At 33.5% G+C, this 23,370-nt stretch overlaps 1 long non-coding RNA gene across 1 annotated transcript in view; it reads right to left on the bottom strand.

The window, feature by feature from the left end:
* Positions 1-23,370, bottom strand: part of LOC136848236 (uncharacterized) — a 375,132-nt gene that overhangs the window by 141,154 nt on the left and 210,608 nt on the right. The window contains exon 6 of the long non-coding RNA XR_010855981.1: positions 2,751-2,828. This is a non-coding gene — a long non-coding RNA (uncharacterized lncRNA). The remainder of the gene's footprint in view (positions 1-2,750; positions 2,829-23,370) is intronic.

The raw sequence follows: 23,370 nt of genomic DNA, 5'->3' as shown, positions 1-23,370 counted from the left end.
TGTTGCAACAGCAATCATTGCAGCATAAGAAATGAATAAAATTTTTATCAAGGAACGGATATGAAAGTTTGTAACTATATAATTTCAGCTGAAATGAGAAATCTTGCATATTTAAACAAATGAGATAAATCACACCATAATTATGCACAGTTACTGATAAAATAATATTGAAGAATTACAGCAACATTGAAGAATCATTTACAAGTACCATTATATGCTGGCATTATATTCATAAACTAATTATCCTTTCTGAATTCCATATCAAAGCCAATTTTGTTTTTCATTATTGCGCACATAACGACGAACTACGTGAGCAGTGGGAATGATTTAAAAATATGGATTCTGACCCACATAAAAAAAACTCGTTCATATGCAAGATTTTGCTTTTAATTGTCTCTCACAAAATAAATTGTAGAAAAAAAAAGCAGATTATCTGGTGAAAACATCATCAAAGAGGAAAAAAATACCACCTCTAATTAGCGCATCCAAACATATGATTCTTCGTTTTAATTAATGGCAGTGCCTAGAAGAACCATTTTAATTAAGAAAAACCTAGTTAAAATTAATACAAAATTTACATTTTTCTCCCTTCGTAATATTCCAATGGAATGGAATATATAATATTATAATTATGCCTCTTTCACGCATTTATATAAGCTGCATCTGACAAAGCCTTCCAGTTAAGGGAAGCATAGGTAAAATTTATACAAAATTAAAATGTTCTTCTTTCGTAAATCTTGGATTTGACATTTTTTTGCGATTATGATTCTTTCACGCGTTTATATAAACTGTACTTGACGAACAAATAGGTAGTTGAGTATAATATTATGTTGTGTAGTAATTTCCTTGTATACAGTTCCACCCATTAATTAAAATATTCTAAATAATCGACTGAGCATACTAGTAAACCAAAATTCAATAAGTATCTTTTTGTTGTTATTATTATTATTATTATTAGAAAATGAAACCTGTTCATATGGAACAAGCCCACTGGCTTGAAACTCAAGCTTCCAAAGAATATGGTGTTCATTAATTAAAGAGAAGCAACAGGAGGCAGAGGTAAATATAGAAAGAAGAATTCACTTATCAAAAACGAAAAAAACAAATGAATAAATGAACAGATAAGAATATCAGTACATTATTAAAATGGATGGAGAATTGTATTAAGGCAATAAAGCACTGCATCTTCGCTTGAACTTTATCCTTATGAACATGAGTGACCCTGCCCCTTAGCACGCTGTCAGAGCTCTATCATTCATACAGGATGAGAGGAAAATAGTTATTTAAGACATTTTGTAAAGGAAATAGAAGAAGCCATTCCCCACCCCACCAGAAACGACCAAAACAAACAAATGAAAGAAACAAGACTGGACGACAGAGGCTGCACCATGAATAATTCTCGAAGTCAATCCGGATGTTAGAGAATTTTTGCCGGAGGAACCTGGATATTTTTTTGTTTTTCTTCTTTATCTATCGACAAAAAGTAACAGATGGGAAGAGAGGCGTCAATCTGTCCCCTCTCCATTGATCAGTTGCCACCCGCAGCTTTGAATGCCACAGTACTGAGGTAACGTTATGAGGAGCTGTATAGAAGACCCTTCGCCAACCCCCGCCCCCGCCCCGAAAACAAAAGAGGAATAAAGGCACGTACGCACGTACACACGCTAACGCTTACTCCCAATTTCTAACTGTTTACGAGCTATTAATCAGCATTGACAATTACTACGTTCTTCTCCTTATTTGGACTTTCTTTGTCAAAATTGTGTCCATGAATACTTTGCCTATAAAATAGTTCTTTGATTAGTAATAAAACTGAACGTCTTGCTAGGTCTGTTTAGACTAATATTGTCTAAAATTTACTCGTCCTCTCCTCTCATTTATTCTACAGCCTTTTTTTTTTTTAACCATATTCGACCAACATTATCAGCATTAATATCATACATTTCTAAACATTCAACACAAGATTAGCATACATTCTTTCCATGACATTCACAATTAACATTCCCAGTACCACCATTACAACTATAAGGCTTGTTTTCTTTTCTTTGTCACCAAGTACCAGCTGCTCCCGGTTTCTCGACAAAATCATTATCATATACTTATGCTAATTCTACCCTTGGTTGACCCCTTCTAGTTATCACCGTAATCTACCCATCATGAGGGCCATTATCCTTTTCCCCCAGTGCCATTATCACAGGATTTTATCTCACTAGCCACAGGTAATCTACTGAACAGGTACATTCCTTTACATCATTTATGTATGTATGTATGCATGTATGTATGTGTGTGTACATATATGTATATATATATATATATATATATATATATATATATATATATATATATATATATATATATATATATATATATATATATATATATATATATATATATATATATATTCCAAAACTAATTATAATATATTCTTCCCCGTCGACAGTTTACCTTTCAACTTATTATTTTTCTCATCTACACCACGCTATCATAAAAAATATATATATAAAAAAATATTCCTTTGCCAGCCCAACTCAAAGTAACCATCCAACCGTAATAAATAACACCTGATGTGATATACAATTTCTTTCGCCTTTCCGCTCTCCGGCAATTAATTTTAAAGCACACGTGTCTTGCACCAAAACATCATTTAACTACTTCTACACCTACGCCTCGGTTATGACAGCTTTCAAATTGCAGTCTGGACGAGTAACTTTAAAATGTCAAATCATAACTGAATTCTCGGGTACACGTACCTGCAATTGTCATGGAGTTGAAATCATGAAGTTTATCTGGAGTTGTTGCTCTTCTTGGGCGGCGTTCACTTGGCAGAACTGCAAAACAAAAAAGGAAGATCATTAGTTTCTATTCAGTCCTGGTTATGGATTATTTACCTAGTTACTTAGGTTGAAAGGGGCTCCTGTTAACATGAATGAATATTTACTGTTAGAATGTTCTACAGGCAGTAATTTCCAGGCTACAATACATGGTCTTCAGCGTTGCTATAAACACAATTTCCTTTTTTAATTTTTTTTAATTTGTATCTGTAGTTTACTTAGAGTCATTAAGAATTCCCATTAAGCTATAATCTATTTAATTTCAAAATTCCCCATATATATGTATATATATATAGATATATATACAGTATATATATACAGTACATATATATATATATACATATATATATATATATATATATATATATATATATATATATATATATTAGCTGACCAACCCAGCGCTGCCCGGGAAAACTTTGAAGGACTCAGAAAAATTTTCGTGCACCTCCTTGTACTGACTGTCCCTTTTATCCAGGAATTACTGTGCCAACTGTCCCTTTTATCTGGGAATTACTGTGCTGACTGTCCCTTTTATCTGGGAATTACTGTGCTGATTGTCCCTTTTATCTGGGAATTACTGTGGTGACTGTCCCTTTTATCCGGGAATTACTGTGTCGACTGTCCCTTTTATCCTGGAATTACTGTGCTGACTGTCCCTTTTATCCGGGAATTACTGTGCTGATTGTCCCTTTTATCTGGGAATTACTGTGGTGACTGTCCCTTTTATCCGGGAATTACTGTGTCGACTGTCCCTTTTATCCTGGAATTACTGTGCTGACTGTCCCTTTTATCCGGGAATTACTGTGCTGACTTTCCCATTTATTTACATATTCCTGTGCTAACTGTCCATGTTATCCAGGTATGACTGTGCTGATTGTCCCTTTTATCCAGTTATTATTTTAATAACTGTCCCATTATCGAAGTACTACTTTGGTGACTGTCCATTTTATCCAGGTATTACTCTACTGACAACTCCATTCATCCAAGTATCAGTGTATTAACTGTCCCACTCATCCAGGGATTAATGTGCTGACTGTCTCTTTTACCCAGGTATTGCTGTGCTGACTGTCCCATTTATTCAGACATTGCTGTAGTAACTGTCCCTTTTATCCAGGTATTACTGCGGTGACTGTCCCATTTTTATCCAAATATTACTGTAGTGTCTGTCTATTTTATTCAGGTATTACTGGGCTGACTGTCCCTTTTATCCAGTTATTATATGGTGACTGTCCATTTTATCCAGGTATTACTGTGGTGACCCTCTAAACCTTGATACACAATTATTAATCACAGGAAAGGAAAGCAAACCTTAATACAGAATTATTAATCACAGGAAAGAAAGGCATTTTCATTAATATATTAATATGGTACCAAGTACATGAAATGAGGTATGATATCCCCGTAGAATTTATTTACACGTGAAATAAATTAAGATAAAACCGTAGATTATTTACTACATAAGTTACAAAGGGAAGCTGGATGGGGGGATGGAAGAAGGGGAAGCGGAAGGGGAAGGCGGTACGGGTTTGACACCCACCCTATTATCTAAGTTGGGTCAAATGAAGGCCACGTGCCAAATTTTGTCTAGATCGGTCAAGCAGTTCGGATTTCTATAGTGCCCACACATACAAACTAGCGTACAAACAAACATTTACTTTATATATATATATATATATATATATATATATATATATATATATATATATATATACTGTATACATAATTATATAGATATAAATATATATATTTGTTTTCATTATCACTATCCCCCAGACTATCACCACTGTCCTTCAAACGCTTCCTAGCCGTGAAGTTATTTATCTGACAGATAACGAGTTTAATTGCTCGTGTATCTATGGGGGAGAACCTGCCTCTGCAAATGGGGGTTTGCTGCAACAATTCTTGACCAAGCTTGTATTGCATAATAACGAAGGGTCGTTATATAACGAGAACTCATATTGTAGAAGACTTCATTCTTAATACTTGCTGCACCTGCCGCACGTGCGTGAAGTGTTCCTTTCTTTTGAGGTCAAGAGTGAGACATAAAGAGTTTGACGAGGCGAGTGGCCGATTGCCCGAGAGATGGACACAAAAGGCTGGGAAGATGCAAAGAAAGAATAAGATCGACTGGAAAATGGTGTGATTTTGTTTGTTTTCACTGAGGAGATTTCCTTAACCTTTCATGCTAAAATACTTCACAATTTAATTATTGATATTACGATAGACTGACGCATCTTATTCATGCTCGTAAAAATGCCTGCATGCAAATTAGTGGACAACTTTTACAGGTTAAAAGGCAGACAGAATCACGAAAACAGTAATCAATTTTGTCACTTCACATGCACAGACGACATGACCGCCCACTTTACATGCCATAGCAATTCAATATATTGTAGTTTGATTTATTTGTCTGCGTGAGAGGACGTTGACACAGAGTCATACAGGGCACGCGTATATTATTTGTCGTGGCGTCTCTCACCACCTTCTCTAAGGATATTCGAAAGATTCAACCTCCCGCTGATGACGCAACGAGCATATGGAGTGCCCACCCACATAGAGCTCCTCCATATATCTAGGAGTAGGCTAATAATCAAGAGATGGGATACAGTGCACTATTGCTAATGATGTAAACAGCGCTGAACAAACATCCATCTGTTCAAGGAGGCTTATGCTCCACAACAATGCTCCTCCGTTGGTTAATTCATGTCTGGCATAGAGGAGCGTTGGTAAATAAGGGACTGATAGGGATCTGATCATTATATTTACAGTAGCACTAATAAGGATAAGTATAACCACCATCATGTAACTATGATTGCTGGGCCTTTGTGTTTGTTTGTTTTATTTATTCATGAAATGGTTACTTTAGCTTCTTAAAATTGTTTAGTTTACGATCACCATCCATTCTCTATATTCAGATAGTCACGTGGAACAAATTCTACAACGCATTCAATACTTGTTTTCAATGCTTTTTTTGTTTTCTTTTTTAAACGAAACCGTATATTTAAAATTACTTTTTTAATTATTGTAACAAGTGTTCTAATTTTTTTTAAAGGAAAGGCCAAAGGTACCCGAACCACGCCCTTTTCTATAACCCACCCGAAGAAAGGAAAGAAAAAAATAATAATATGATGGAACCCGCTTTTGGTTTCATCCACAAACAATAAAAAATAACCTCTATCCTGGTGAGAAAAAAAAGTTAAAAGATTCAGCAAACACAGGAGTGGTTAATGATTTCCGAAGCTTGGCAGTGCAAGGATGGACACCCTATCAGAATAAATGTAAGAAAGTGTCAGATTTCCACCGACCTCTTTACTCGAATTTCTACTCCGTTTTTTGGCGTAACACCCTTCATGACTCTTTCTTATCTTTACTCTACTGAGGTGTCCATCACTGTACTGGCCAGCTTCGGAAATCTTTAACCGCTTCCGTGTTTGCTGAATCTTTTAACGTTTTCTCTCTTAAAGTTGAAGGTTACTCACCTTGTTCGTGGATGAAACCCAGAGAGGCTTCCATCAAAGGGTTAATTTTCTCTTTCCTTTCTTTGGACAAGTCATAGAAAAGGGTTCAGATATCTTTGGCATGTGCTTTAAAATAAAAATAAGAACACTGTTTACAATAATTAAAAAAAGGAATTTTAGATATACGGTTCCGTTTAAAAAAAATAAAAAGCATTAAAATTAGTTATCAAATACGTTGTGGAATTTGTCCGACGAGATGATCAGAATATAGCCAGAAAATCCGGATCGTAAACTAAACACTTTTAAGACGCTTAAGCAAACAGTTCTTAAATAAATAAAACAAACAAAAACAAAGGCTCAGCAATCATAGTTACATAATGGTGGTTATACTTATCCTTATTAGGGCTACTGCAAATATAATGATCAGATCCCTATCAGTGCCTTATTTACCAACGCTCATCTATACCAGACATAAATTAACCCACGGAGGAGCATTGTCGTGGAGCATAAGCCTCCTTGAACAGATAGATATTTGTACAGCGCTGTTTACATCATTAGCAATAGTGCACTGCATCCCATCTCTTGATTATTAGCCTACTCCTAGATATATGGAGGAGCTCTATGTCGGTGGGTATTCCATATGCTCGTTGCGTCATCAGCGGGAGGCTGAATCTCTCAAATAACATCCTTAGAGAAGGTGGCGCGAGATGCCACGAAAATTAATAAACGTCCCATCACGCAGACAAATAAATCAACTACAATATATTGAATTGCCATGGTATGTAAGCTGGGCACTCATTTGTGCGCGTGAAATGGCAAAATTTATTCTGTTTTTGTGATTCTGTCCGCTTTTTATTCCGTAAAGTTGTCCTCTAATTTGCGTGCAGACATTTTTACGAGGAATATGAAGACGATACACGGACTTAAAAGCAGGAATTGATATAGAGCCTATTGTGACTATGAAATATTTAGAAGCATTCAAAACTCATGAATAAGAAACTTCAATATAACATCACATTAATGGTTATATTGTAAAGCATCATTAAGATATCAGTATAACGTCTTATTATTAATTAAGTTGTTAAGTATTTCAACATGAAACATTAAGGAAATCTCCTCGGCGAAAACAAGCAAATCATACATTTTTCCAGTCGATCTTATCCTTCCTTGGCATCTTCCTAATCTATTGTTTCCATCTCTCAGGCAATAGGCATCTCGCCTCGTCAAACTCTTAGCATCTCGCCTCGTCAAACTCTTTATGTCTCACTCTTGACCTCAAAAGAACGGAACACTTCCACGCACGTGCGGCAGTGTAGCAGGTATTAATAATGAAGTCTTTTACAATAGGAGTCCTCGTTATGTAACGGCCCTTCGTTATTATGCAATACAGGCGTGGTCAAGAACTGTTGCAGTAAAACCCCATTCGCAGGGGCATTTTCTCTCCCACAGACGCACGAGCAATTAGACTCTTACTCTGTCAGGTAATTAACTTCACGGCTAGCAAGTGTTTGAAGCACAGTTGTGATAGTCAGGAGGATCTAGATAAAGAAAACAAATGTCAAGGTATAATATATATATATATATATATATATATATATATATATATATATATATATATATATATATATATATATATATATATATATGTAATCAAACATAATACACACATACATACATACATATATATATATATATATATATATATATATATATATATATATATATATATATATATATATATATATATATATATATATATATATATATATATATATATATATATATATATATATATATATATATATATATATATAGGGTACTTTGAAATAAATAAAGTGTAACTTAATGAGAGTTTATGAATCTTCGAAAACTACTGTTACAAAATAAGAAAAAATAAACAGAGATTGTATTTTTGACAGCAAAGCTGAAGACTATATGTTATACACTGGAAGTTACTGCCTGTAAATGACTATAGCACTCTAAATAGTACAAGTTATTTATTAGCACTCTAAATAGTACAAGGTATTTATATTTCTCGCATTTCATTCGTGTTTGACGAGAGGTTCTTTCAACATTTCAGCTTAAGTGACCAGGTAGAGAACCCATAAACAGAACTGAATTCAAACTAACAATCTCCCATTTTTATTTAGCAATTCTGCCAAGTGAACGTCGCTCAAGAAGAGCAACAACTCCAGATAAACTCCATGATTTCAATTCCATGACAATTGCAGGTACGTGTACCCGAGAATTCAGTTACGATTTGGCATTTTAAAGTTATCCGTCCGGACTGCAATTTGAAAGCTGTCATTACCGAGGCGTAGGTGTAGAAGTAGTTAAATGATGTTTTGGTGTAGGACACGTGAGCTTTAAAATTAATTACCGGAGAGCGGAAAGGCGAAAGATATTGTATATCGCACCAGGTGCAATTTACAACGGTACAATGGTTACTTTTGAGTGAGGCTGGCAAAGTTATACCTTTTTGCAAATTTTTTATGTTGGTGCGGCGTAGATAAGGAAAATAATGAATTGGATGGTAACTATCGACGGAGAAGGATATCAAATAATTAGTTTTCAAAAATTTAATAGTAAAAGTAAAAGATAGGAATTCGATACCCTCCGTGTCAAAGGAGCATTTTTACAACACAGTACCTTTAATGTTATTGGGTGACCAGGCGCTCAAAATATAATGAAAGTAAAATTACCTGCGTACATCACAGCATTCAGTAACGACCTCTCGTTTTACCTAGATCGCCATTATTTCCAGGAAAGGACTTCAGTAGCATTCTGACAAAGCTCAGTAAAAGCAAAAAAAAAAAAAAAACGTATTCAAAGGTTGAACAAAAAAAGACACGACAGACACACAGTCTTCGATCACTGACAAAAGAGCAACGCAGAAATTAATTTGAAAAAATCATGTAAAAAGCGTTTGTGATTTCCTCTCATTCCTTTCTGGTTTAAGGTCATGATTTTCTGCAGGCCGGGAAATAGATGAGTGAGGAAGGCTTGAATTGACATTTCTGTCACGGTGAATGCAAACCATTGCTTGTGCTTCCCTTCACGCTTTGTGGAGAAAATTACACGGTTTTCAAAGAGACTTCATAGAGTATCTTTTTCTTTTTTCCTTCGTGAAAGGAGAGTTGATGTGGCCATCTTTCTCTTCATTTGTAGTCTATTTTTTTCAGTTGTTTTCGTTTCGTGCATGATTTTTGGTCATACTATTTTGGCAGTGGATCTCTTGGTAAGTAAGTGCGTTTTATATATATGGAAGTGGGACGAAAAACAAGGGAAATTTAACACACTCTTGACACTTCTGTATCCATTGTCATTCTCTTTACTTCCTTTGTTATATTTACATTGAATATGAACGTAAACAAAACGAGAAATTTCGTCAAAGTTAATGTTCAAAATGCTGTAATTCCATGTATTACGACTTATTTATTCGCGGAATGAAAAGGTCTCAATAACTGAAGCCTTTCATGTACATTAGACGAAACCCTGAGTTTTTCTTTCTCTCACAGTTAGGTAAACAGACTGAAATTGCATTTCCTGAACAGGAGAGCGAATAAAGTCATAAATCTAAAATTTCAACTGAAAACAGTTATCTTCCACTCCTGAAACTACATTGTCTCAGAACGGGATTCAGCTGCTAAAAGACTTTTTGACGCTGTAAATTATTTCACCGCCACAACCAATCACTATTTAAGAAAAGAAACTTTGTTCTAAATAGTGAATATCGATGGAGTTTAATAAAGAATGCATTATTTTTAGTTTTCCTTCTTTTGTGCATGATGAACAATAACTCTAGCGTCAGGAAAGAAATGCTTATTCACAAAACGCTAACGTATTAAAATAGAAATATCGTACCCAAATATTATCGATGTACCATAAATGCGTTTTTGTTGTGCTGAAAAGGAATTAATTTCATCTGAATGCTAAGGTATAAAGTAAAAATGCATTCTTACAAAGATTCAAATAATCTTGTCATCCGTAACTGAATATTCCATTTCTGTGCACGCTTTAGTCTCAAACAAGTACTGCGAATTTTTAAAAAGCATACTGGGACCTATATCTGGAGAGAAATACCTTGAAACCCTTTGAATTATTTTCTGTCAAATTAGCTTCTTTCGCTAAATATAACTTTCTCAGTAAAATATAATCTATAACAAATATCTATTTATGATGGGCAAACCCCTTCGCTATATATGTCTGTCTACATAAAATATCCATTTATAACAATAGATGTACGCAATACCGGGGTCTAAGCGGTGTCAGGCAGGGCAGCCGATCGGGACTACAAAGTCTACCCCAAAGCCAAATCAAAGTCCTTCAAAAGAAGGCATCACGGCGACCCCATATAAAAATGGGAACAAGCTGGGAAGAAGAATAAGTTTATACTCATGTTAGAAAAAACATTCGTGTGATAACAATATATCTTTGAGTCTCCTAACGCTGGGATTACGATGTATAATAAAACGCACTCTGATCCCTCGGTATCAGTCTCTGCCCTGCGGAAATATTAGTTCCGTTGCGTGGGAACTTTCCGGTTTCGGACATCTGATATAACGAGAGGCCACAATACCCTGTATTCCACAGCAGGGATTTTCCCCTCTGGTTAGAGTTGAAAAAGCGAGCGCTGATTCAGGTTACAAGCGACTGTTCACGCAACAGTCTGTCTGTCTACCTATCTATATGAATATACATATACATATACATACATACATACATACATACATACATATATATATATATATATATATATATATATATATATATATATATATATATATATATTTTTATATATATATATATATATATATATATATATATATATATATATATATATATATATATATATATATATATATGACTTTATCACATCACCGTGATTCATATGCAATCAGTAAGCTACAAACGTCCTTTAATATCAATTCGTTCTACCTGAAATAATGTATTTTCAGATATGTTACCGAAGGGGAATTTTATTCCCCTTCGGTAACATATATGAAAATATGTTATTTCCAAGGTAGAGCGAATTGGGATATTAAAGGACTTTTTAGCTTACTGATTATATATATATATATATATATATATATATATATATATATATATATATATATATATATATATATATATATATATATATATATATGTGTGTGTGTGTGTGTGTGTGTGTGTGTGTGTGTATCTCATATTAGTATGTATATATACACATATATATTTGTATGTATGTGTCTGTGTGTGAAGTTTTAATATATACTGTTAACTTTTGAGAAAACAGGACGTCACTTCATTTCATCATTACATTCAGAACACAATACTGCTATTGATATCAGTCATAAAAGAAGAACATTTACAATATAACAGTACAATTGTTAACGACCGCCAGTACCCTATATTTCGCAAAATACTAGAATTTCATACAGGAATAAAAAAAAGTGCATGTCAGAAAGATCCCTGAATGATATGAAATCAATGCAGGCAATTGTAGAATAAAATATGATGCAAAAACACAGGGCATTCTAGTCCACACACAAAGGGCTACTGAACATTGATAAAATATGTTTGTAAAAGTATGGATATCGAGTTGAGCCGTTTGGCTAATGCTTCCTCCGCATCTCGTCGGGATTTTATATAGGGATTTTATATAGAAGTGAAACTGTGTGAGTGTTAAATGTCATATTCGTTCACACGGATAAAAATAATCGTCAGTTCTCTGGCTCTCCTTGCAAAATGTGTCATATTTGGCGAAAAGTGAGAATAGCCGTAATCCTGCTTTTGATTCAATTTGCAAAGGACTTTGCTTTCAGTTGGGGAATGAATTTGCTATATAGGTGGACTTTAGATATAACTATAATCTGAAAGACTCTGTATCAGCGTCTGTTACAAATACTAAAGAGTGATTGATTTCATCTCCTTTATTGGACACTTAGGTGCCCTCCCAGAGAGACGCCACTGCGTGACCAGCTTCCCGAGATTTTCTTTTATTAAAATTTAACCATTGAGACGATCCTCTAAACACACACAGACAAGTGTATATATATATATATATATATATATATATATATATATATATATATATATATATATATATATATATATATATATATATATATATATATAATATATATATATATATATAATCCGCAAATTCAGCTTAAAATTTCGGAGTAACGTCAAGGAATTATCCTTTACCCAATTGATCAATAACAAACACACTGATCCTACATTATCTTTTGCATGTATGACATAAAAAAACCACGTCATCTCCTTGGACGGATGCTATAATATTTTTTATTTAGTTTTTTTTATTTGCACACATGAGATATTCAACCCGGTATCTTTTCCACTAGCCAGGAAACTACACATGGAAGATTTGAAGCCATCGGCCATGCATATTTCATGAAGGTATTTCAGATTTGGTCGGCAAGAAACCCAGAGGAATTTTATTTCTCTTTTCTAAGACGTCAATTCCGCCCTTCAAATCTTTTAACTGAAATCGAGAGATGCTTTCGCCCTGAAAATTTCTCTCTTCACTTTCTCTCGGGTTTTGTGGTTACTCCGTTCCGTTTGCTCTAAGTTTCGCCTGTAGCAGTTTTGTTAGAATTTTAGCGTGTGAGGATAGGCATGAATTATCTGATATGGTCATGTTTCATCCCATATTAATCTAAGATTATTTTCTTAACTCAGTTATGAATCTATAAGTGAGATATTTTTTATTTAATCACTAGTTTCGGAAATTTTTTTTAAAAATTCTGTTAATCGGGTAATCTTTCTGATGATTTCACTTGTACGTCGCCATTAGCTCTCTCTCTCTCTCTCTCTCTCTCTCTCTCTCTCTCTCTCTCTCTCTCTCTCTCTCTCTCTCTCTCTCTCACATAAATCTCACACACACAAGCATATTTAGTATTCATATGCCCCGGGAGATGCTAGAATCTGCATTTTGCTTTTTATGATGTTTTGCTTAAGTTTTTATTTCCGATTGATTTCATTTGTTATTTCCTCTGCCAGCAAATCCATTATTCTAAAAAAAAAAACTAGTTGACTATCGATATTAATTGTGAGTCATAAATCATAGAAAAATAATAGAAAATGCCGTTCTTGCTCTTTGTGCTTGTATTCCATGACCAACTAAATTTTGAATAATTTAGATCAATTATTTCCCTTAATAGTGTCGTTTGTAAAAAAAAAAAAAAAGTTCCAGCAATTTGCACACGATCAACTTCGGAACGCTCTTGTAGTTAAATTGTGAGTTACAGTACTTCAATATGGCTAAGATTTTTCTTTACTTCATTTCCTCAGTGAAAGAATTTAACCTCTTGTTAGTTACACGGATTCATTGTAGTATCGGACGAATTTCTTATCTAGGTTTGATCTAAGGTGTCTATGCCGAGTGTTAAGTGATAATTGGATTGTTAATTCATATTTGAACTTGGAAATTACAAATGGTATTTTGGAATTTTCTTCCCGTAATTATGGTCATATTGCGTCGAATATTTTGAATATATGCTAAACTGTACGAAAGATAAATGGATAAAAAAAAAAACTGACAGAGAGTCGAGATATAATCTTAAAGAACAAAATTCTTGTAATTCTATTTGAGCAAACTTTCATAATATTTATTGCTCCTGCTGAAGTTATGTTCACGACTGAAATGTGGAAATGATAGTGGGAAGTTCAACGAGAAAATCAAAATAAACATTCATCCAAAATCTACTTGCATTGATGCCTTATTCTCTTGCTTGACTCTCCATGGTCCCTCCAATCCCCCTTTCCTTTCTCTCTCTCTCTCTCTCTCTCTCTCTCTCTCTCTCTCTCTCTCTCTCTCTCTCTCTCTCTCTCTCTCTCTCCACTGAGAGTCATATCTCCCAGGAAGAAAAGACCCAAAAAACTCATGTCTAGCGATAAGAAGCATGGGGGTCGTGAGACTGGAGAGAGAGAGAGAGAGAGAGAGAGAGAGAGAGAGAGAGAGAGAGAGAGAGAGAGAGAGATTATGCGCTATCTCTGATAGTTACTCAACTCACTCTCATGAGCGTCCCATCTTTTACGAGCAGGAGAAAGAGAGCCCCCGGGAGGCATAAAAGTTCCTGAGATATTAACCCGGGGGGCAAATTCATTTTCAAACCCTTTGTTTGCAAAGTAATTTGGATACTTACGTAACAGTAACGATGAAGAGGAGGAGGAGGTTCAGAAGGCCTGTAATTACGAGCGTGATCTTGAAATATAACTCTTATGATGGATATGTATGAGATGGTGATGAAAGTGACGGTGGTTATTACAAAAAACAAACCAACAATTTTCCTTATACGCCAGCCCAAAAGTTCGCTTTCGTAACTTGTACAATAATGACTGATTATCAGAAACTACATTAAATAAATCGAGAAGGATTAAAGTACATCATGTATGCATTCAAAATATGCTTTTATTTTATGAACGGCCGGAGTGCTGTAGTTTATAGCGCGTTGAAAGCGGTCATTAAGAAACCAATTAAAAGTTTCGGCAATAAAGTGGTATAGTATGCGACACTGAAGCGACATTTTTAAACGATATCATAGATCGAAACGGTAATGGTGCAACATTATCCTCCTCATTTTGTTGCAAAGAGAATTAAAAGGGTGTTTGTTGAAAGTGGTTCTGAATTCTATATCCGGCATCAAGGGAATGAGATATATATACTGTATATATCTGTATGTATATATATATATATATATATATATATATATATATATATATATATATATATATATATATATATATATATATATATATATATGTGTGTGTGTGTGTGTGTGTGTGTGTGAGAGTATGTTCATGCACACTCACACACATTATATATATATATATATATATATATATATATATATATATATATATATACATATACATATACCCAATGACTATAAGTTAATTTTAATACGCCTTTACGTAGTATCTACATATCTTAAGTTACAAAGCATCCCAGTTTCGCGATTTTCTTTACGTAATTCCACTATATTACTATGAGAAAGAATTTTGACAGTTCGCAATAACGAAATCCGTACCTTTTCGAGCGCTTCACTTCAGATATTTACGCACGAGTATTTCCAAATAATATTAGAGGTTTACCTACAGACGCTGAAGTAAAGAGATGTTCTTTGTTTCATACAAGAGAAAAATAAAGGTCAGGTTTCAATATGCGATTCTCGGGAACATTTCTTTCCGGGCCATACGCGCGCGTGTATTGATGCACTGAAACCTGCAGTGGAAAAACTGCATCGATGTACAATAGCAGAGTAAGCCGAGAGAGGAGGGGCCTTGTGTATGAATGAGGGGAAATAACCTCGGAATAGCGAAGGATGTGGCACATTTGATTTTACGAGGTCGTACTGAATACAGCCCTTGCAAAGGTCGTCAATGTCAGTGCAGTTAAAAGGTGATGGTGAGTTTTCAATGATCTTTATTCTCTTTTTAAGTGAAGGATGGAATAAGAAAGAAATTATTTTTGTTCATTTTTGCCAGTTGCCTCGGAAATGTGTGTGTCAGCCTTGCCATTGGTTCAGACATATTTCAGGATTAGTGATCGTGATTACTGAATTATCATTCAATTTGATTTTGCGTATAAGACATTCAGTTATTTTAAACTTCCCTAACCATATCGACACTGATGAGAGTTTTTCATCTCGAAATGGTCATTTAAATTACTGTAATAGCACAAAACTAGTCGACTGTACTAAGGAGGAATTATACTGCAAAATCTGCCAGAATAATTATGATATGAACTAACTTTAATCATCAGGAATAACTGCACTGAAAAATCATTAGTCAATGCCTTTACGTAAACTATATTACAAAACCAGTGCATTCTGCACATTAACCTTTAGAGATTTCATTCAAAACATACAAGAAAAGAACGTCGCATAAATATCAGGTAAGTCACGTGTTCCAGCAGATTACCGACATAGCAAACGGCACCGTATTCCCAAACAAATCGGCACTTTTATTAACATCCTTTCAAAAGAACAAATGGATTGGGTGAGAATGTGCGCTGAAAAGGCTCTCGAATTCTGTTCGTATTTTCGATGAAGCATTTTTGCTCGCAGTGATACTGAAAAGTCAAAGCATTTAAATAAAAAAAGACGCGCACAGAATATAATACAAAATGTTTCAATGTATTTGTGGTATTTGACATGTTGCTTGATATATTTGTATTAATTATTTTGTTGGGGTAGTGTGGTGCCTAAAGGAGCGGAACGAAAGTTTGTTGTATCATTTCTTTATTTATTTATTTATTAACTTATTTATTTATTTATCTTTTAAATCACTGAGGCTACTTGCCGTTGAGCAAATTCTCAGTTAGTTCACACATTGGGATTTAAATCGTTATTTTAACTACGTGGAGATGTATGGAATTTTTGTGATTCGCCACAGATTTTCACCACAGAATATATATCAATAAAATAGTAATATATCATTGAAATCATAAGTTAAAATGCTAATAGGAAGGGGAATAAAGCATCCTAAATGCTACTGATTTCGTCATGAAGCTGATCTTTATACCACCCAGTACCACTCAAGGACATAAATTTAGAATTTCCTTAACTCACTAAGTAACATTCAAGTTGTTCGTGTCTTAGTTTCTTTAAAGAAAAATTTGAATGTCAACCTGAAAAAACTAAAACTTTCTCTTCTTGCTATAAATTCCTTTTTCAATAAGTGACTGCTTTTAACTTCACGTCAGTACGAATGTGGCCGCATTTAACAGACTGCTTGAGATTACGGTGTCGTGTTGTGTACTGACGAATGTCAAAAAGAAGAAAAAATTACGTTCTATTAATCAGGATCAAAATGTATTTCCTGATACAATTTCAAAATTTAAATCATTTTCACGCCTCGTTTTTCATATGCAATGTACTTCGTTTCAAAATAATGGGAAGGCCTACACTGGGCACGAACGCCATGTAAATATTTAGAGCGTAGGAATAGGCCTACTGGGCCTCTGGCCATTATTCCTCTGAATGGTTGCGTGTCATTCCGAGTCATATTTTATATATTTAGATTGGACGCTTCTCTGTAGGGGGATATATGGAGAAGCTGTTCCTCTGTTGGTGATAGCTCTCTTATTACTACTCTGATGATGATATATATATATATATATATATATATATATATATATATATATATATATATATATATATATATATATATATATATATATATATATATGTATATACATATGTGTATGTATATGTATATATATGTGTGTGTGTTTGTATCTTTTTGATCATCTTCACTTGTATGTACCATGGAGAGAATTTCCAAGACCAATATGTAAGCAGCATTATTCAAACTCAATGGACCTTGGTTTTTACCACCTTATAACTCTAGCCCCTCTACCCCCCCAAACCGTGAAAGAGGCCCTGACGCAGTTATTAAAATCCTTCGAGTGGCATAGTTAACCAGATACAGCATCATTTATCAATTAGACTCCATATTAACTTTTCTAGGCATTAATCACAACTCTCTCCAAGGGCTCAACAGAGCAGTTGACAACAATCTACCTTAGGAGCTGTCTCGACCCACTTCTGGTGCACACACCCGGAACTTGTCAAGATTTAGGGCCCGGATTACAAATTATGGGAAATGTAGTCTGTTGATCACACAAAAGGGAGAATGTAAGGACGTAGCCAATATGAGCAAAAGAGGGAAATTGGAAGTAAGAGGATCATTTAAAAGTTGAGCTAATGGGATGGATGCAAATCTTGGAATATCTACATAAATTCACCTTAGCGATTTCAACCTCTACGTTTATTCCCCTGAACCTTAAAATCCTGAAAACAGTTTATTTTTTTAAGGATCTGGACCTCTACCTCTATTTCCCTAAACATTAGAATACGGAAAACTGGATTTCTTATCTAAAGCAAACAAATGGTGGTTTCAGTAACTAAATAACTGAAAAAGAAAAGCAAAAAAGTAATGAAAGTTATTTTATTTCAAAATACCTAAGAAATAAGAGGAGATTGTATGGACCTCCCAGGAATCGCATATATATATATATATATATATATATATATATATATATATATATATATATATATATATATATATATATATATATATATATATATGTATATATATATATATATATATACATATATATATATATATATATATATATATATATATATATATATTACAAAGCCTTAAACCACATTCGAGATTTGAATTACATATTCATTGGCAATAAAGGTAAAACAACCCAACATAACGTTCACTCAAGTACGGCAATTGGATGGGAAACGACCCTCTGCTGATGTAGATCTTGTCGTCGAGCTGGTCTCCGCTGCATAATCAATCTTATATGTCATTATATATAAGAATTTATATATATATATATATATATATATATATATATATATATATATATATATATATATATATATATATTTATATATAATTTTTTACAAACGGATAGTTTTGTACTGGTATTTGTAGTAATTATATATTTTCACTAAGTATGTTTTTGTTTTGAAGAATGCTGTTTACATACTTAAATAGCTCGTTGACATATTTTATTGTTATCTATGAACCCATATTGCTTTCTTGTGTATGGTATTTTCTTAATACTGTTTAGTACCCTGAAGATGACTTTAGAATAAAAGTTGAAAGTCTTGGTACCACTTCCTTTTATTTTCACGTAAGGATTTAGTGTATATATATATATATATATATATATATATATATATATATATATATATATATATATATATATATATATATATATATATATATATATATATATATATATATATATATATATATATATATATATATATATATATATCCGGAAATTTATTTATATGAGGTTCCTTGTTAGCGCTCCCATATCACGGCAGACAAAAGACAATGAGCACACTAATGAAAAATGAAGAATTAATAGGTGGAGTTGTCTTCCATTCTTTATTGTATGAAGCAACGTGATTAATATTAATAAGAGGTGGTATCTCTCTCTCTCTCTCTCTCTCTCTCTCTCTCTCTCTCTCTCTCTCTCTCTCTCTCTCTCTCTCTCTCTCTCTCCTTCACAAAAGGCCGCGGCCTCAACATCAGTGCTATCCAATTAAGCTCAGATGTAATTGGTTGTAAGCTACAAGGAACACGTTCATTAAATCTCTAATCATTTTTTTCGGGATCTATTTTGCACTGAGTATTGTTCGCGTCCGCCTCATCCTTGCTTAGGATTTTGGTCGTTGTGGAAAGGTGGGTTTGGAATAATGGAATACAGGAGTATGGAAATACACTGGGTTGACAGATTTTTTGGAAGTCCTGCTTGTGAAGCGGATTATTAATGAGTCACGTATTTTTTGTTCGGAATTTTGTTTTTGGCGTGAAAGTATTCTGCGTCTGCGTATATTTCATAAAGGGAATTGATATCCCAAAATCAATATCCGATTCTCAGGTATGACAACTTTCCCAAATGGTTATATACATCCACACACACACACACACACACTCACACAACACACACACACACATATATATATATATGTATATATATACATATATACATATAGACAGATAGATATCCAGATAGCTATCCGATACTTAAAAAAGAAACAAGTAAAATTCACCACCGACATTAAATACTCAGTCAGCAATCCAACTGGGAAGTTAGAGATTAATACTGACTGTAACGAAAACCAAACATTAGTTGCTAACTTGTAACTTTTCATCTGAGAAAAGTCGATTTTTTTTATGTTCCCCTTTTCCATTATTTTCATTCAAATCCTCGGTTCAAAAGACCTCTGGTTCCCTGTTTAACTGAATAAGTAAAAACACACAGCGCTGCGACAGAATGGAGCAGAGATCAGTAAACAAGAGAAAAACACACAAACAGCGTAGTAAGTTTAAGCATTGGGCATTACTTATAGAATAGAAAGTCACACCAAAATAAGCATTAAGGAATACAAGGGAACATAAACATAAGGGCGCCACAGATGAGAAATAATGTCCGGAAATTTAAATGATCCCAAGGTGATTCATCCTAATATTTGCGACGCTGATGAGGCAGGAAACGCGATGTTATTGCGACCACGGGAAATGTTAATCTCGGTGTTATGACTGTTATAAAGTCCGGCGGAGCAGTAGAGTCCGGAAATAATTTCTCATCGTGCGCCGCTGCTTCAAAATGCAGTAGATGGAGTTTGAGAGTAAAATAATGGCTGGGTTATTTGTGTATTGTCAGTAGACTTTGAGTTCCATCCATAATTATAATCAATCCTCACCATGTTTACGATTTTGCTGCCGAGTTATGTTTCTCTCTCTCTCTCTCTCTCTCTCTCTCTCTCTCTCTCTCTCTCTCTCTCACCTGTTTCTTATGGAATGCATCTACAGAAAAAACTAGATTACTAGAATCCGTGTGCCCAAGGGTTTCGGAATCTGTTAAACTACTTTTTATATATATATATATATATATATATATATATATATATATATATATATATATATATATATATATATATATATATATATATATATATATATTTCCACGCACGCACACAAACACACACATACATACATACATACATACATATATATACATATATATATATATATATATATATATATGCACACACACAACTACAATCCTGCAATCTATTGTCATCTTATCTAATATTTAGTACGACATTCCTTAGGATGTAAAGGTCACATTTTAGAATACTTATATGCCTACCTCATTATTAATTTCATGATGTTTCATCTCATTATTTTCACATACGCGACGTGAAAGCAAATCTCTCTGATAAAATTTTATAGGCTACAAGTCATTAGAAAAATACCAGAATCTTTACTTTATGAACAAATTTTTTTTTTTTTGTTCTTTAGGACGTAATCATAGTCACATCGACTATGCATTTTAGTCACTTCTCATTTCATCTCTAAAAGTCTTATTTACTCCGTAAAATTTTCATGATTTTCGCGTTCACTATTTTCTCACAAAGGTTTTATCCTGTCATGCAGAGCACTTTTTAGCGTCATCTCGTACGAACTCAACAAACGATGAGATAGCTCTGTTAATGAGATGGAAATAATAACCTTTCGACTGCCAGGGTACAGAACGTAATGAATTCACAGGCTATTACATCTCTCTCTCTCTCTCTCTCTCTCTCTCTCTCTCTCTCTCTCTCTCTCTCTCTCTCTCTCTCTCTCTCTCTATGAGATCACCTTCCGAAAACCACTACTTATAATAACTGAGACACTACGTAGAAGAATTGAAAACTGAAACATCCATATGGAAAGATATGGAACAAAAATAAAACTGTAACCTGTAATATTTGTACGTTTAAAAGCTACACACCCTGCTCTATTAACCATTCACGAGATATTTTTTCTTCGCCGATTTAACTGTAATTTCATTTTAATTAAAATAACGGTCATCTACTTCTTCACAAGATGGTGGGATTATATACAGAGTCGATGTGACGGTAATTATATCATGAAGTACGAAAAAACCTGTACGGAAATTTTAAAGATTCTGGTATTTTTGTGATGACTTTTGACGTATGAGATTTTACCAGAGAAATGTCTTCCTTGTTGATCGCTTCTAATATGTGAAAACTATTAAAGGAAAAATGGTCAAATTAATAATGATCAGGCAGGCATATAAGTATTCTCATAAGTATCTTTACATTCTGAGGAACATCGTATAAGATTGCAAGACTATATTATAGATATATATATATATATATATATATATATATATATATATATATATATATATATATATATATATATATATATATATATATATATATATATATATATATAAATATATTATATATATATATATATATATATATAGTTAAAGAAGTTTATATCCATGACATACATACTAAAACTTTCATATACAATTTCATTACAATGTGAATACCATCGTGAACACTGTGAGCACTCATTCTAATTGCGAGTACAATGTCAAATAGTGTTTCTCCCATTTAACTAAAAGCAATGTATTATTTTGCAAAGAGTACTCATGAATTTATTAAATGCATCTGTATTTCCCACTGTGATATATACATGTTTAATTCCCATTTATCGAAAATCGTCATAACATTCCAGAAATATAAATCTTCACACGCAAATATTTCTTATTTGGAAGGTGTAGTACTTTGAGTATACGTTCAGCCGCCGAAATATTCCTTTCATATTTATTATCAATCCTTTGCTCGCCAGACGGAATGATCGGCTACTCTCCACTCGAAGACATAATACCAATTACTCTTATTGCAATAACGCCAATTGTTAGTGTTTTCAGAGGACGGGAATCGATACGGGACGTGTAACAATAAGTGGGTGACTTTCTCTCTCTCTCTCTTTCTCTCTCTCCTACTGCAATGGAGAATATGAATATATATATATATATATATATATATATATATATATATATATATATATATATATATATATATATATATATATATATATATATAAAACAATAAGTGGATGACTCTCTCTCTCTCTCTCTCTCTCTCTCTCTCTCTCTCTCTCTCTCTCTCTCTCTCTCTCTCTCTCTCCTCTACTGCAGAGAATGTGTAAATACAAAGTAAGAAGCAATTTAAATAGAAGATATTAACTTTACAAAGTAAGTTTTTACTTATAGAGGCGCCTTATAAATCCTTCACAAATATTAATTGTAACACATTATCTCAAGATCCTGTATAGTACAAAGCACAGCAAAATGTTGTCATTTTCACTATTATGAATGTAAGAAAGTCAAAATAAATAAAGAAAACATAATAAAAACCTACTATAACTTCTTAATTAATATTAATACATGAACCAAAAATAAAATGATTAACAGGACGGTCTCGTGAAATCGAAATGAAATATATCAGCAAAAGTTAGTTTAATGAAAAAAAAAAAAAAATTTAAATTGTTAATCAATCTACTATTGCGTATTTTTCGTTATTCGCATTACAGTAAATCTGTTAACTTTTTTTTATTCGACTCTGCAGAGACCTGAAACATTTGCATCATTTCTTTTATTAACATTTTTCTATACAGATCCAGGGACCTTTATGAAAGCGGTGTCGCAACAAAACTCAGAG

Source organism: Macrobrachium rosenbergii, chromosome 18, assembly GCF_040412425.1.
Source record: "Macrobrachium rosenbergii isolate ZJJX-2024 chromosome 18, ASM4041242v1, whole genome shotgun sequence".
Lineage (NCBI taxonomy): Eukaryota > Metazoa > Arthropoda > Malacostraca > Decapoda > Palaemonidae > Macrobrachium > Macrobrachium rosenbergii.
This window is presented reverse-complemented; position numbering and strand designations above follow the sequence as displayed.